The following is a 14390-nucleotide window of genomic DNA, read 5'->3' on the forward strand; positions in this document are numbered from 1 at the left end:
TGCATAGAGCGGTGGTTCTCAACCTTGAGCAGAATCACCTAGAGGGCTTGTTAAAACACGCACTGCTGAGCTCCACCCCAGGATTTCTGATTCAGGAGACCTGGGGTGGGGCATGAGAATGCAGTTCACCAAGGTTCCCAGATGATGCTGATGTTGCTGGTCCAGGGACCACACCTTGAGAGCACTGATCGAGAGCAAACGCAGACCATGCCGGGATTTGCCAAGAATGACTGTGGAGAGAAAGTGAGGCACAAAGCCTTCACTAAAGGTGCCCCCAGGGGTTTGACTAGGTCTGCAGTGTCCCTTGCTGAACACCACTGCATGTATGTGTGACAGGTGTTGCCCATGCATCTCAGTCCATGGTCACTACTGTCAGGGGCCTGACTACATAGGTCAGGGAAGAGGACCCCCGTGGGAGGGGAACATTGAACAGTTGATCGTGATGCAAAGGAAAGATATTTTCTTTTGGTAAAAAGTGAAGTGGGAGCCCTTATAAACCCTGATCAGCCCAAAATTGGAAAGAATAATGTTATTATCATGAAGCTCAGGATGGATGGGGTTGGGGCGCAGCTCTGGCACAGGGTCCTGGGCAGTCGGCACTCAGTAAATATGGACTGACACTGAGAAGTGGTGGCTCTGATGTTACCACCTAGAGAATGCATTTGTGCCCTGTGAATCTGGGGTCCAGCGGCTCTTCTGTCCTGCCCCTTCTCTTTCTCTTTCTCTCTCTCTCTCTCTCTCTCTCTCGTCCTCTGACTCCGCAGGCTTTAGCCTTGTCTCCTAGCCGGGGCATGTGTGAGGTCCTTTGCAAGTGACTGGGGACTCTGGAAACATAAGGTGGTGATATCCAGGGGTGAACTCCTGACACGTGGCTTGATTTTCCCAAGTCAAGACCCTCTGCTTTTCCCAGGGGTCTACCTTGGGTGTGGGTTTGAGCATTGCGGGAGGAAGAAGGAGAGGGAGGCAGTGGGCCGTGCTCTGCCTGGAAGCACGCAGGAAGCTGATGGGAAACAGCTGAGCCAATAGCTCTGCACACACACAAAATAAATCCTGGCTTCCGAAGAAGCTGCAGAAAATTGATTTTTTGCAGCTTCAGTGGTCATCTTGAAGGATTTGGGGGATGGAAACGGGGCCCATTTCTCATCTCTGTTCTGTGCTGCTGGGTCAGGTGTTCCTCAGGCCCGGGTCAGTACCCCTCGCTCCTCCTTGTCTCCCCACCACTCTGTGTAGAGAGGAAGGGGCCGAGGGCTGGTCTTCCTCAGCTTACCCCTAGTGTCCAGCTGCTTTCTGCCTGTTGCCTGCCCTTTGGGCCCGCTGCCATGGATGGGAGAGGTGCGCATGTTCGTGCAGCCAAGCTGGGATTATGGCATTTGCACAGGGATGTAGCTGTGGGTCTATGTGTCTGGGTTGTTGGGGGACAGGCTGGGGTGGGTGCCCTTTAGAGCTTGGCCTCTGCGTGACTGCCTAGTCCCTCAGTGAATGCTGCAATTAATTGGCTACTAGGGAGACATTAGCCAGCTAGGTAGGTCTGCTGTAACCATCCCCCTGTGTCTGAGCAGGCTTGCTAGGGGCCAGGGCTGTGTCTGGGAACAAGGGCTGGCCCTCTGGCATGTTTCCCCTACAGATGTGTGGAGAGTGGACTTATCCCAGGCCCAAGGGATCTGAAGATCCCCACAGCCAGGGAGGAAGCTGCAGCTCCAGATGGATGGTTCCCGGAACTCCTGTTGGCTTTGGATGATTTCATGGAAAACTTGGCCAGGGTGCTGTGAGGCAGAGCTGTGACCTCTCAGCTCAGCAGCCAACACGAGGAGTTCCTTCACCTTGTAGAGACATGCAGTGTGGGCCGCCACAACCCTCCCCTGGCTCTGTGTCAGCCCTGCCCTGTGGAGCCAGCTGGGTCTCTCTGGTCCCCAGCCTGTGCCTGGCTGTCAGGAGGGATGCATTCTGTCCTGCTGGGCTGATGTGAAACCCCATGAGCTCAGGCCAAAAGAGCCCCACTCTTTGTCCACATGGGGAAGTAGGGATTAGAGACAGGAGTCTGGACTGCTGTGGTTGCTTTTGTTGAGGCTTGGAATTTGGAAAGGAATCGTCTTTCCTGGTGGTCCTCGCTGATGTGGCATACCAGTGTCTCTTTCCCCAAGTAGCGCTGCCTTGCATCGCTCGAATGTTTCCATTTTGCTTGACTTATTGGAAGGAGCCACAAAGTGAACACTCTGCCAAAAAAGATCAAGTTCATCAGGGGTTTTGATGCTGAAATCCCTGAAAAGTGGCAAGCGTTTCTTTTTCCTCGTCTTGTTTATAGTGGCAGCTTCTGTTGCTTAACACCTGGTGGCCCTGGTGCTTATGCTTGGGGTCACAATGGGGATGTGAGGAGGGAGAAGGATGGAAGAAAAGGGGAGCATTGGACAGTTGATCGTGATGCAAAGGAAAGATATTTTCTTTTGGTAAAAGGTGAAATGGGAGCCCTTATAAACCCTGATCAGCCCAAAGTTGGAAAGAATAATGTTATGATCATGAAAGTGTTATGGATATGGTTCTTTTCCCCAAGATTTGGCCTGATCAGGGATTCTATATGCTGGAATTTCATGTATCACCTATTAATGCAATAATGTTATTAATAATTATAAATTAAAGAGCAGCCGACTTAGTAGGTTCTTATTTGCAGACACCATGCCAAACACTTTATTATCCATTATTTCATTTAATTACCTCAAGAACCCTATGGGTAATTACTATTGCCTTTTGAAAGTGAGGGAAACAGAAGCTGAGAAATGAAATAACTCGTCTGAACTCCACTGAGAGGCAGCGCAGGGAGGCCAATGGTAGGGGCTCTGGACTCAGACCCTGGATTTACCCTAAGAATACCACTTCCTGGGTGCCAGGTACTCCTGCCTGGGACAGAGAAGCAGGGAGTTTGAATGCTTTTGTTGTAATGATAATGAGAATGGTGATGGAGAGGTGATAAAGGGCAAAGGCCCTGGAGCCAGCCTCCTGAGTCCAAATTGCCATAGCACCGCTTAGCAGCTGGGTGACCTTGGGCAGGTGCCTCAGTTTCCTCATCTGTGCAATGGGATAGCGGCTGTACTTGCTCAGGGGTTGTTGTGAGGATTAAATAGCTAATCCACATGAAGGGCCTTAAAGGGTACATCAGTAGGTGTTGGTGGTGATTATTGTCATCCTCTGTGTGTTCTCCCAGGTCCACACTTTGCTATCCAGGAGGCCCTATGGGTTAGTGTGGTGAAGCTGGCACATGATGGATGTCCAATAGATATTCACTGGATGAAGGAATGCAATTTACCAGGTGCCCTAGAGGCCTTTGGCAATAATTAATCTTCTCTTAAAAGGATCTTCCCCACAACTTCCTGCCTGAGACTGACCTGCAGGTGGGAGCCTGCCTCTCATCCACAGTGGCCAGCAGGCTTTTCCTGGGTCTTCTTGGCAGGAGGGTCACAGTCCCGGTGGATCCCGGTGGCTGCTGGAGGCACAGGTTTCTTGAGAGGCAGGTGACGGCAGACCCCAGCCCTCCAGCCTGCGAGGAGGGGGATGGTAGGAAAGCTATCATTCTCTGAATAAGGGGGCTGTTCCGCATCAATGTGCAAGCCTTGGAGCTGGAGCCCTCCCCCCAGCCTCATGGGAAGGGGCTTGCAGAGAGCCCAGCCAGCCAGCGCAGGAGGCTGCAGGGCCTGTCAAGGTTAACAGATAGTCCTTGGCTCTCCCCTAGGAAGTAATTCAACTTCTCCCCAGACTTAGGCCACATTGTTTCAAAGCATGTGGTATAAACTACTGACCACTGGGGAATTGCTTGAATTAACAAACTCATTTTTCCCGAGACCTGAGGTTGAACTTGACTGAGCAGTTCAGGGCTCTTTTGTAGAAATCCAGTAGATCAGGAGAACTCATGTTACACCATGTTTTCAACCTTGATCAAATGCACATTTTGCATGATATGGCCTTCTCCATGCCTGCACTCTTCCAGCTGCACCAGATTGCTTGGAACTGTGGCAAACAGGCCGGTAGCTGGCACTGGAGCCTGAGAGAGCCGGCCTCCTGCCTGGGTTGGAAGGAACTTCAGAACGACTCCTTCCTCCTCTTCTCTCACTCCTGCCTCTCCCATACCTACTTTCGGAGTGCCTTATACTAAGAAAAAAGGGGTATGAAGGGTTAGCTTGAATCATGCCAGTTCCCCTCCCTGCTCCACTCACTCTCCTGCATGTCTTGCTTCTGCCAATGAATACCTTCTAAGCCTGCCTCCACTCCACTGGTGCACCCTCCACAGAGCCCGCGAGAGATGCAAAAGAGCAACAGCAAGCCAGTCCTTCTCCCACCTCCAGCCCCGCCCACACAACCCTCAGCCAGGCCTAACCTAGAGCAGAGCTCAGTGGAAGCCTAGGGACAGCTTCACACCTTAGAGGACACAGGCCTCTCTCCCGCAGGCCAGGAGCTCCCCAAAAAGGTTCCACATGTGATATAGGCTAAAACCACAGGGGACAGTGGTTATCTAGGGCATGAGGAAGATGGGACTCAGATAAGGAGGGTAGGCTTCCTGGAGGAGGCTGGGGTGGCATTTGGAAGCCCACAAGAGAAGAGAACAGGTTTTGCCAGGCTGATATGGAACTGGAAGACAGCAGTGCTCCCCACACTCTGTTCTCTGCCATCTACACACTGGGGATTCCATTTTGGTGAGGCAGGCAAGGGGGTATGTGGCCCAAGTTAATCCTGCCTAGCATCCTGAGCACCCGGGGAGCTTATAAACCTGTGCACGGACAGCTCCACTCCAATCAATTGCCCTTGGATGGGGTATAGATATCTGCAGTTAGAAGTTTCCCAGAGGGTTAGGATGCTGGGCCATGCTCCAGAGAGCCCTCCCTACTGCACGAGTTGGCTCTCTTTAGCCTGCCTCCTTTCCTGGAGAGGCTCTTTGGGGTTCAAAGACCTCAATCAAAGGAGACACATTTGATGGACTCTCCCTGGCTTTCAGTGCCCCCATGGCCCAGTTCAGCTCAGGCCATGGGAGGTGAGTTCTGGATCATAGTACCTCTGGGTCCCAGGGGCAGGAGATGGGGGCTCAGCCACTCCCTATGCCAACCTGTCTCCATCTAATGGTGGATGGCTCTCACCATCTCCTCTGCATGGATTTCTTTATTCCTTGGCTCCTGTCTCTTCAACCTAGAAAGAACCAGAGGCTGCCAGCTTTTGGAAGCATCATGATGTTTTGGCTTTATCTGCTGCTGCACTGTGCTTCTCCTGGAATTTCCTCACTCAATCAGGGAATCTGATTGGCCCAACTCAAAGGTCCATGATAGCCCATAGATTGGTGCCACAGGTAGCAGATGGGAGAGGAAACATACAAGGCATGTTGTCAGTGGGCCAGGGGTGGGGCCGGCAGGTGGTGGCCATGATCAATACAGATGTCTGTTGAGGCAGAATCTCCTGAGAAGCTGAAGCCTGGCAGAGGTATCTCCATCACGGAGAGCTGGCCAGATAGTCATGTGCAGGCAGGGAAACAGAGCTAGAAAACTTGGAGATTCATGAGCTAGAGTCCTCATTTCCATTTCAAGCATGAAGTCAGAGACTCTATGTGGGTGCAGAGGGGCTCGTGGGCCTTCTCACGGCCATAGATATGGTTCCTTCTTTGTGCATCCCAGAGCTTAGGGTGCTAGGAGAGTAATGGCAGGTTTGGAGATTACTTAGCTGTCTTGATCTTCTTGTTTTAAGGAATTTTCTTGACAGAGTTTCTTAATCTGAGCACCGCTGTGAAGCTTCAGGGGCTTAGGAATCATTTGACTTTGGATGAGTGTTGTGCTGTGTGAGCTTTTCTGGGGAGAGGGGTCCATGCCTCTATTAGCTTCTTCCAGGTGCCCCTGGCCCCAGGCATGTGACAAGGCACTGCTTTCTGGAACATTTGAGTTGCACTGGTTTCTTGTGTCCTCAACCACAGCGAGATTTGTGGAGCAAATGGCCTTGCTTGGTTTCATCAAAGGAATGTAGAGGTGTCTTCAGAGTCTTTGTCCTCCCTGGTCACTTTCCTGGTGGCTGCTGTTGCCATAGGCAAGTTCTGGGGGAGGTTGCCATCAGAAAAGGGTGTGCCTCTGGGTCCCAGGGGCAGGAGAGTACAAGACAAGTGCATAGGGGCTGTGTTTTATGCATGTGCCAAGAGAAGAGTCTCTTGTCTTTGCCTCTTTTGGTGTTGGCACTTGGCTTAGAAGAGCACAGGAACTTGGGCCCAGAAGTGTTTCTGCCTTCTTCTCCCTGTGCTTCCACAAGAATACCCCTGGGGTCAGGGGAGCCACGAGAGCCTCCTGGAGTATGTGACTGCAGGGTAAAGAACCTCCTTTAGTTTCGTGGCCCTTGGAAGCAGGGGGTGTGGAATGACTCAAGCTGGCATAGGCTCATATCCAGAATATTCCCCTTGTGGCTTCCTGCCTAGGTCAAGGCCAAGCTTCCTGGGCCTTAAGGGGTTCTCTTAAGAGATCAGACCTAGCAGTGAATGCCTGCTTCACCCTCTCCTGAGCAGCTGTCATACAAGGTATTAGTTGTGTGCCAAAAATGTTCTGATGGAGACACGCCAATGGCCTTGGTTGGAATGCCGGAAAACATTCATCCCACTGGTGGCTGTGGTGCTGACAGTGGGTACTGTCACCCTCCTGCAGTCTGGGCTTCATGTGGACATGTGTGCACTATTTATGTGGCTAATAGGCTTCCTTACTGAGGGCAAAGTTTACATGCCATAAAAAGTCCATTAGCTGAATTTAAGCTTCTCCATAGATCATGGGGTCTAATCTGTACTTGGCATTTGACGTGGAGGGAATTGAAAATCCCAAGGACCCTTTCTGCTGGGCTGTTGCTGGGATTGAAGAGAGAGCTTCGCTGAAGGCGTGAATAGGTGAATGGATGTATTAGGTAGGTGAGTGAGTGAGAGAACGATATCATTGGGGCCAACTGCTTGTCTCACAAGGCTGTGAATAGAAGTGAGGCTATTTTTAGATAGGTATTCAGTAAACAGCCTTTTATTTTTAATGCCAAGTGGCACAAAGTTAGCCATGGTAACAAGACAGTTTTGTTAAAGTGTTTAAAAATACCATTCCCTGTTTTTAAATCAATGGTTCGAAAGCTTTTTTGTTTTTACTCTTCAGCTAAAGACTTTGCCAGGCTGAGAAGCAGTACCAGTTGACCTTTTCCCGGTTGTACATCCTAAGCCTGAGTTTAAGATTGTCTCTGCACTCAGGCAGTGTCCTTTGGCTCATCTGAAAGTGGGCCAGTTCTGCTGGCTCCTCTCCTTTCTGGGAAGTTCACCCAAGTCCCTGAGCCAAGAAGAACAGAAGGTTTGTCTGAGTCAATACCTCTACTGCATGCCTGGGCCCAGCAGAGCTTATGATGGGTCAGTAGTCCAACCTTCAAGGCCTCACTTGAGGACCCCCCGGTCCAGCAAACGGCACAGTGTGAGATGATGGGGGGCCATGAAATGACACCCTAGATTATGAGAGGCAGAGAAGTGCTGTGTGAAAAAAAAAAACCCAGAAGCTTTAGAACCAGTAGATCCTGAGCTTGAATCCTGGCTCTGCCACTCACTAGCCGCATGAGCCTTGTCAAGTGCTATGACTCTCCCGAGCCTCAATATGCTCACCTGTCAGATGGGGATGATGATATGCATACTGCACGGGTGGTTCTGAGTGCTTCATGATGATAATGAGCGTTAAGTGCCATGTAAAGCATAGATACATGAGGAGCAAGATCCTAACAGTCTGACGTCGGATCTTGCACTACCGCTCACATGACCCTGAAGCTCAGAGAGATCAAGTGACTTGCTCGGTTTTCTGTATACATGGGCATGCCTTCCCTTCCCTTCTAGTCACATCCTGCATCACAGGCAGTGGATGAGCCTGTCAGTGGTAATGATGGATCCTGTGATCAGTCCTCTCCTCTTGCCAGCCGGGCCAGAGGGAACACCCCATGGGCCGTGGGTGCTGACCAGCTCCTGTCTGCACACTGGGGCTATAATGATTTCAAGACCATCCCCCTCACCTCAGGTTTGGGGAATTTGGAGCAGAAGGGATGTAGAGAGCACTCCCTTGCCGTGGCAGTCCCAGGGGTCTGCCCCAGCCTTCTGATCACTAGCAGGCCTCAGGACTAGCCAGGCTGTGGAGCTCAGCCTGACCCTGACCTTGGGCCCTGAACTCCACTGGTGCCCTGCTTGTCATGCACAGCCCCGTCAGAGCCGGCTCCCTGGGCTGAGGGGCTGCCCTGTGCTCCTCTGAGTCCCCGGCTGAGCGCACCGAATTATGTAATGCTGCTGAGCCAACATTTACGCGTCGCAGCCAATTTGCTGGCCTAGAGTTACACTGTGCAGATGCTCTGCCTTACGGCTTGCTTTGGTCTCGGAGGCCGTAAGCAGATAGCATAACCCTGCTTACCATTAGACATTTTGCAAATCATCTAGGCTCGAGCGTGCTGCAGCCAGACAGTTCATTTATGCTGCGAAGGGTATGATTTGTAAAGTAATAAATTTCCCATCTTTCTGCCAGCAATAAAGTACAGCAAGCCGGCGAGGCCAAAGCCCTCCAAAAATATACTGGCTCCCAGCGAGACCTGGAAGAGAGCTCTTTCTGGTTCTGCTTCTCTCTGTTCCTGAATTCGTTGAATTCTGGGAAGTCAGGTTTGGGCCATAAATCCCCCTACCATCTGGGTGACCCTGAGACCCAGCACAGATGTGTTACTAGCATGGGTAATTGACCGCTACCATGACACAGTTGTCACTTCCGGGTCCCTCTTGGTTCTGGCATTAGAAGAAGGCCTTGCTGGACCTCATTCAGACTGGGATGGAAAGTTGTTGACTGTGTCACCCCTGTTTGTGGCTATGTGTCTGTGCTTGGGACCCAGGCAAGGCTCTTTCTCCTGTGAAGTTAGTGGCCTACAGTGATGGGTGTGTGTGTGCTGGTGGGAGCTCCTCTCAGTCTCCCGTGATGGCCTGCAAGGGCAAGTGTTTGGTCAGCCCCAAAGGGTTCTCTGTTGTGAAGGTGGCTGCTCTGAGCAGAAGGTCAAGGACAGGCTCAGAATTAGCCTTAGGAGTCTGGGTCCCAATTTCCTTGTTGGAGGAGGCTCAGTGGATGGCGGGCACTTGCCACCAGCAGATGCTTCCTTAGAAGCAGGAGTTGTCAAGGAGCCCCTGGAGTTTCAGCCCAAAGTGGCAGCTGTGGTCTGGGACCCTGATGGGCAAACAGGTGGCTTGGAGTCCCCAGTTTTGGCCAGGCCCTTTCTTCTTGCCCCCTTCTTCTGTTTAGAGGGGCCGGGCTGTGTCTCTGACCTCTGTTGCAGATGATGGTGAGGCCTCACGCAGCTCCCACTCTCTGCTTGTGGGAGCTATCACTGTTTCCTCTGCGGGAAAGATGGGCCTGAAAATGGCAAAAAGTCTCACATTTAGCTCTGATGGTTTCCTCTGGCCCTCACCTTCTCAATCTTCATATGTTCTCTCTTTTTTTTCCTCTTCCTTCTTCTTTTCCACATCTGCCTCCACTTGTTCCACCTTTGATATTTGCTAAAATTTTGTTCCATTTAAAAATTATATAATGTTTGGGGACTAGATAAAAGTAGGAAAATGAAGTTACAGTGAAATGGCTCAAACACAGTCACTGTGTCTGTTGTGTTCTATTGTTTCTAGGCTGAGGGTTTCCAACTGGGCTGTGGAGGCCCCAGAAAGGGACGTCCCCCTTCACTTAGGGCAGCCCTGCTATCACCTGTGGACACAGGGCCTCTTCTAGAGTTCTTTGTCCTAAGTGGGGTGGGTAGATAGAGTCTCCTCCCTACTGTTGTGAGGAGAGTCTGCTTTTTATAAAGTTGCTCCCAGCATCAGAGGCCAGCCCCAGTGGTGGGAAGGAAGGATGGCAGAGCCCCAGGAATGTCCCTGCCCTGACTTAGCTCCCATGCCCTCTTCGATTCTGCTGTCTACACCCCAGCTTCTCCACCTGACAGTCTCACCCTTCATCTCTTCCAGGTCTTGGCTCAGGCCCCTCACTCAGCTCCAGCATTCGCTGCGTGTTGATCTCAGTTTGCTCAGGGGTGTGGGGGAGTTGATAGTTCCTGCCTGATAGGATTGTGAGGATTAAAGGAGATGATCTGGCATGCAGAAGGTTTCAGCAAATGTTGGCCAACAATGCAGGTTCAATGTATGCATCGGGCACAGGGCCACCTTATTGCTCAATCCGAGGGTGCCCACACATGTCAGTGTATGTGACCTTCCCTGACCCTATTGGGCAGTGCACAGCCTTTGCCCTGTATGTGGCAGCCCTGAAGGTGATGTTTCCAGTCCTGGGACTGGAAAATGAGGGTCCGGGAGAGAAGTTTGTTTTTGGAGAGGTAGGGGAGTCCGGTGTGGGGGTTAAAGTGGAAGACTCAATTCTTTTGCTCTGGGAGAGTGAGCAGGGAGGGGCAGGGTAGGGTGACTCAGGCCACAGGGAGGAAGCTGCTTACTGCAGTCTTTAGCTCTTTGGAGAAAGATGAGGACCAGAAGCTGAAAGTGTGGTCAGGACCTGTTGGCCAAAAGACCAGAGGAGAAAGGCTGCAGAGAAAGAAAAGTTGCCATGGGTTACCAGGAAGGAAGACCTGAAACTGGTGCTGAGGCTCTAGGGAGCAGTTGTCCCAGGAAGGAAACCCTGGACCAAACTGCCCTCTCCTGCCACAGCTGCAGGGGTGCCCAGAGTTCAGGTCTGGGTGCAAAGGGGAGGGTAGGTGGGGATTGGCAGAGGATTCCCTGAACTCTGTAAGACATCACGGGTCATTCTCTCTCCAGTGAAAGGGCAAATGCTTGTTGAGCAGGTACAATGCACTAGGGACTGTGTGAGGGACTTGATGTGTATTAGCTCTTTTAATCCTTAGGACAGCCCTGTGAACAGGCATTAGAATGGGGAAACTGAGACTCAGAGATGTTACATGACTTGTCCGAGTTTTCCTAGCTAGGAAGGAAATAAAAATAGGATCCCAACTACTTCAAACACTTCCCTCTAGACTGTAAGCAACGCGGGGGCAGAGAATGGCTAGTCCTGCTCTCTGCTGGCTCCTCTAGTGTGTTTGTCAAGGTGCCTGGCATACAGCAGAACTGCTCGAGTGTGTGGTTGAGCCCAGGTCTGCGTGTTTCTGAGCCCATGCAAGGTCTTTGAAAGTTCCTCTGAGCTCTTCTTTTTGCCCTGTGGCAGCCCCCTTGCCTTCCCTGGAAAGTACTGCTTGTTGGTGGGGGGAGGTCTCGGGTTGACAACACCCTACCGCCAGCTCGCTAGCCCCTTTAGGCCCCGAAGAAACTTTTGAGTCATGCATTTTGCTTGGGTTTTGATGATTCGTGATTCATGCTTGTGAGGAAGGCAAGGGAGTGACTCATGCTGATTTAATAAGCCTAGGAATAGTCCTGAGAAGTGGCTGATAAAGTGCCGGCTGGCAGCCCACTCCCCCGTGGCTGCCAGCGCCAAGTGCTCAGAAATCACCAGGTTAAACAAGTCTGCAGAAAATTCAATCTTCCCGGCATGATTTTCCTTATTTGAGCTAATAGCATGAGGCGCCTTTCTCCTGGCACTGCGAAGTGCACCGGCGGCCTTGCCGTCTTCCCTGGGGCCGTGGGGGAGAAGGAGGGCAAATGCCTTACGTTTAGCGGATGCGCTAGGAACGGCTAGGACCTCCCAGGGTTTGCCTTGTGCCCTTGGAACCAGCAGTTCCGCCCCAAGGGAAGCCAGCCGTGTGTCCTAGTGCCGGAATGATGGGGTAATGCCAGTGAGCCGCCCCTTCTCCACAGGGTACTGAGAACGAGGCCAGGCAGCAGCTGTCCTGGCCTCTTGGCCCTGTCAGGACTAACACACCTGGGTTGGGCCCACTGGGGTCAGGTTACTCACAGTAAACAAGTGCAGGTGGAGAGAGGTGGCCCAGAGGAGCAGGCCAAGGTGGCAGGAGATGGGTCATTTCAAATGGCTCGCCAGCAGCCCAGGGGATCCCTGACATCTAGCAGGTATTGACATTGGGATTAACCCTGTGGGTCGATGGTTCCATGCTGATTCCTCATGTGCCTCTGTGTCAGATTGCTCAGGCAAGAGGGCTGGAGAAAAAAATCAGAGATGCACCCAACTTGGTCAGTATCTGTGCAGGGATCCTGTTATGGTTGGCAGTCCCTTACTTTGAAGCTCTGATTCCTTTCAGAAGCTTCTGAAGTTCAAAGGAGCAGGTGGGGGTGGATAGGTCATTGAGAAAGGGCAGACCCTGTTCAAAAGTAAGATACTTCCTAAATCTGGTCTCCTTTCTGTAAGTTCTTTGGTGTCCCTCCCCATATGTGTTGAGCCCCTTGTGGCATGTTAAGCTCAGTGCTGGGACCAGCCAGGGGAACAAGGGTTCTGCCTTCATGAGTCTGAGACCTGTTTAGAGTGCAACCTCTCCTCCCACTTTCCTCTCCTCTCCCCTCCTCCTATGCATCCATCTATCCAAAAAAATGCTATTGTGATAACACACATAAAGCATTTAGCATTATGATCAGCTCCATAATTGCTAGTTTTTATTTCATAATTAATATTATTAGGTCAGATGTGGTGGCTCACACCTGTAATACCAGCACTTTGGGAGGCCGAGGTGGGAGGATCACCTGAGGTCAGGAGTTCAAGACCAGCCTGGCCAACATAGCAAAACCCCATCTCTATTAAAAATAGAAAAATTAGCCAGGCGTGGTGGTGCACGCCTGTAATCTCAGCTACTCTAGAGGCTGGGCATGAGAATCGCTGGTACCTGGGAGGCAGAGGTTGCAGTGAGCCGAGATCATGCCACTGTACTCTAGCCTGGGCGACAGAGCAGACTTTGTCTCAAAAAATAAATAAATAGATAATGTTTATTGCTATTATTTGACATCTCTTGCATGCCAGGCAAAAAAAAAGGTGAATACTGGTGCAAATTGGTGAGCGTGTTACGTGACAGCTAGAAATCCTAGAGCTGGTCTAGCCTCACCCCTCATCCTGCAGATGGGGATACTGAGGCCTTGAAAGAAATGAAGAGATTGATGGGAGTCTCATAGGGAGGGCATGGCTAGGCCAAGCCTGGAACTCAGGGCTCCTTCTGCTGTGGCATGCAGCTGTCATGCTGGGATGGGGTGGTCCGAGGAGGCTTCCTGGAGGAGGTGGGTTTTGGGATGAGCCTTGGGATGAGAGTAGGAATGAGATCAGCAGGAGAGGAGAAGCGAGAAAGGGCAGAGCACAGTGGCCCAGGATGGTGTGGAGGAGGGAGCCACAAGGGGAGAAAGGTCAGGAGAGACTGGGTGGGGGGCACCAGAGCCATCTCTGTAGCATCATTTGAGGGGTGCTGCAAAGGCCTCACTGCTCCCACATCCTGCACTCTGCCACTGCCATCAGGTACTTCCTCCTGGCACGTGCAGATCAAATGGTGGCCCTGGGGCCCGAGGCTCCGTCTGCTTGCCTGCCTCAGCGCTCATGCTCAGTGGGGACCCATGGGTCCAGGCTGGAAGTCACAGGCCAGGCGTCCATGCTGAATGCATCTCTCCTGGGAGAGCAAACCCATTCAGTCATAATTTGCCATTAACCCCTTATATTAGTTTCCTAGGCCTGCTGCAACAAATTGCCACACACCAAGTGGCTTAAAACAACAGCAATTTATTCTCTCAGATTTCTGGAGGCCAGAAGTTCAAAACCCAGGTGTTGGTAGGGTTGACTCCTTCGGGAGGATGTGAGGGGTGATCTGTCCTGCTTCTCGCTCATGGCTTCTGGAGGCTGCTGGCAGTCCTTGGCATGCTGTGGCTTGAGACTATGTAACTCTAGTTTCTGCCTCTGTCTTCATGTGGCCTCCTCCTCTGTGACATCTCTTCTTCTTATAAAGGCACTTGTCATCAGGTTTAGGAACAACCTGGTTGAGTCAGCCTGGTCTTCATCCTGAGATCTTTAACTCAATTATATCTGCAAAGACTTATTTTTCCAAATAAGTTCATGCTCATGGGTCCTGGGTGGACGTATCCTTGGTGGTGGGGGGGGCAGTGGGGCACCATTTTCGCTACACCCCTGGAGCAGTGTGACAGTGTGGCCTTGGGAGATGAGTCACAAGGGAACTTTTGTTGAGATAAGTGGATAAGTCTGGGTGAGACATTGCACTGGGGATCCTGGGCAAATTACCAGAAGTGTTTGGGCCTTGGCTGTAGAGGTTTTTCTGAGACTGAAGACTCATGACCCAGCTCTGAAGTGATGATCAGGGCTTCTTGATAGGCACCGCCATGTTGGGGATGGACCTCTGTGCCCATGGTCCACTCGGGGGCTCATCCAGGGCAATGCTATCCATCAGAACCTTCCGTGGTGATGGAAATGTTCTTCAGATCTGAGCTGTGCAACACAGTGGCTCCTAGTCCTGTGTGTCTATTGAGCTTTTGAAAT

At 51.5% G+C, this 14390-nt stretch overlaps 1 long non-coding RNA gene across 1 annotated transcript; it reads right to left on the reverse strand.

The window, feature by feature from the left end:
- Positions 1-443: 443 nt before the first annotated feature.
- Positions 444-12434, reverse strand: LOC130541544 (uncharacterized). Its single transcript, XR_008955612.1, has 4 exons — positions 12384-12434; positions 11871-12070; positions 3378-3529; positions 444-2213 (listed from the first exon to the last, which is right to left on the reverse strand). It is a non-coding gene; the product is annotated as an uncharacterized LOC130541544 (long non-coding RNA).
- Positions 12435-14390: the final 1956 nt, after the last annotated feature.

Source organism: Pan paniscus, chromosome 4 (assembly GCF_029289425.2).
Source record: "Pan paniscus chromosome 4, NHGRI_mPanPan1-v2.0_pri, whole genome shotgun sequence".
NCBI classification, from domain to species: Eukaryota; Metazoa; Chordata; class Mammalia; order Primates; family Hominidae; genus Pan; species Pan paniscus.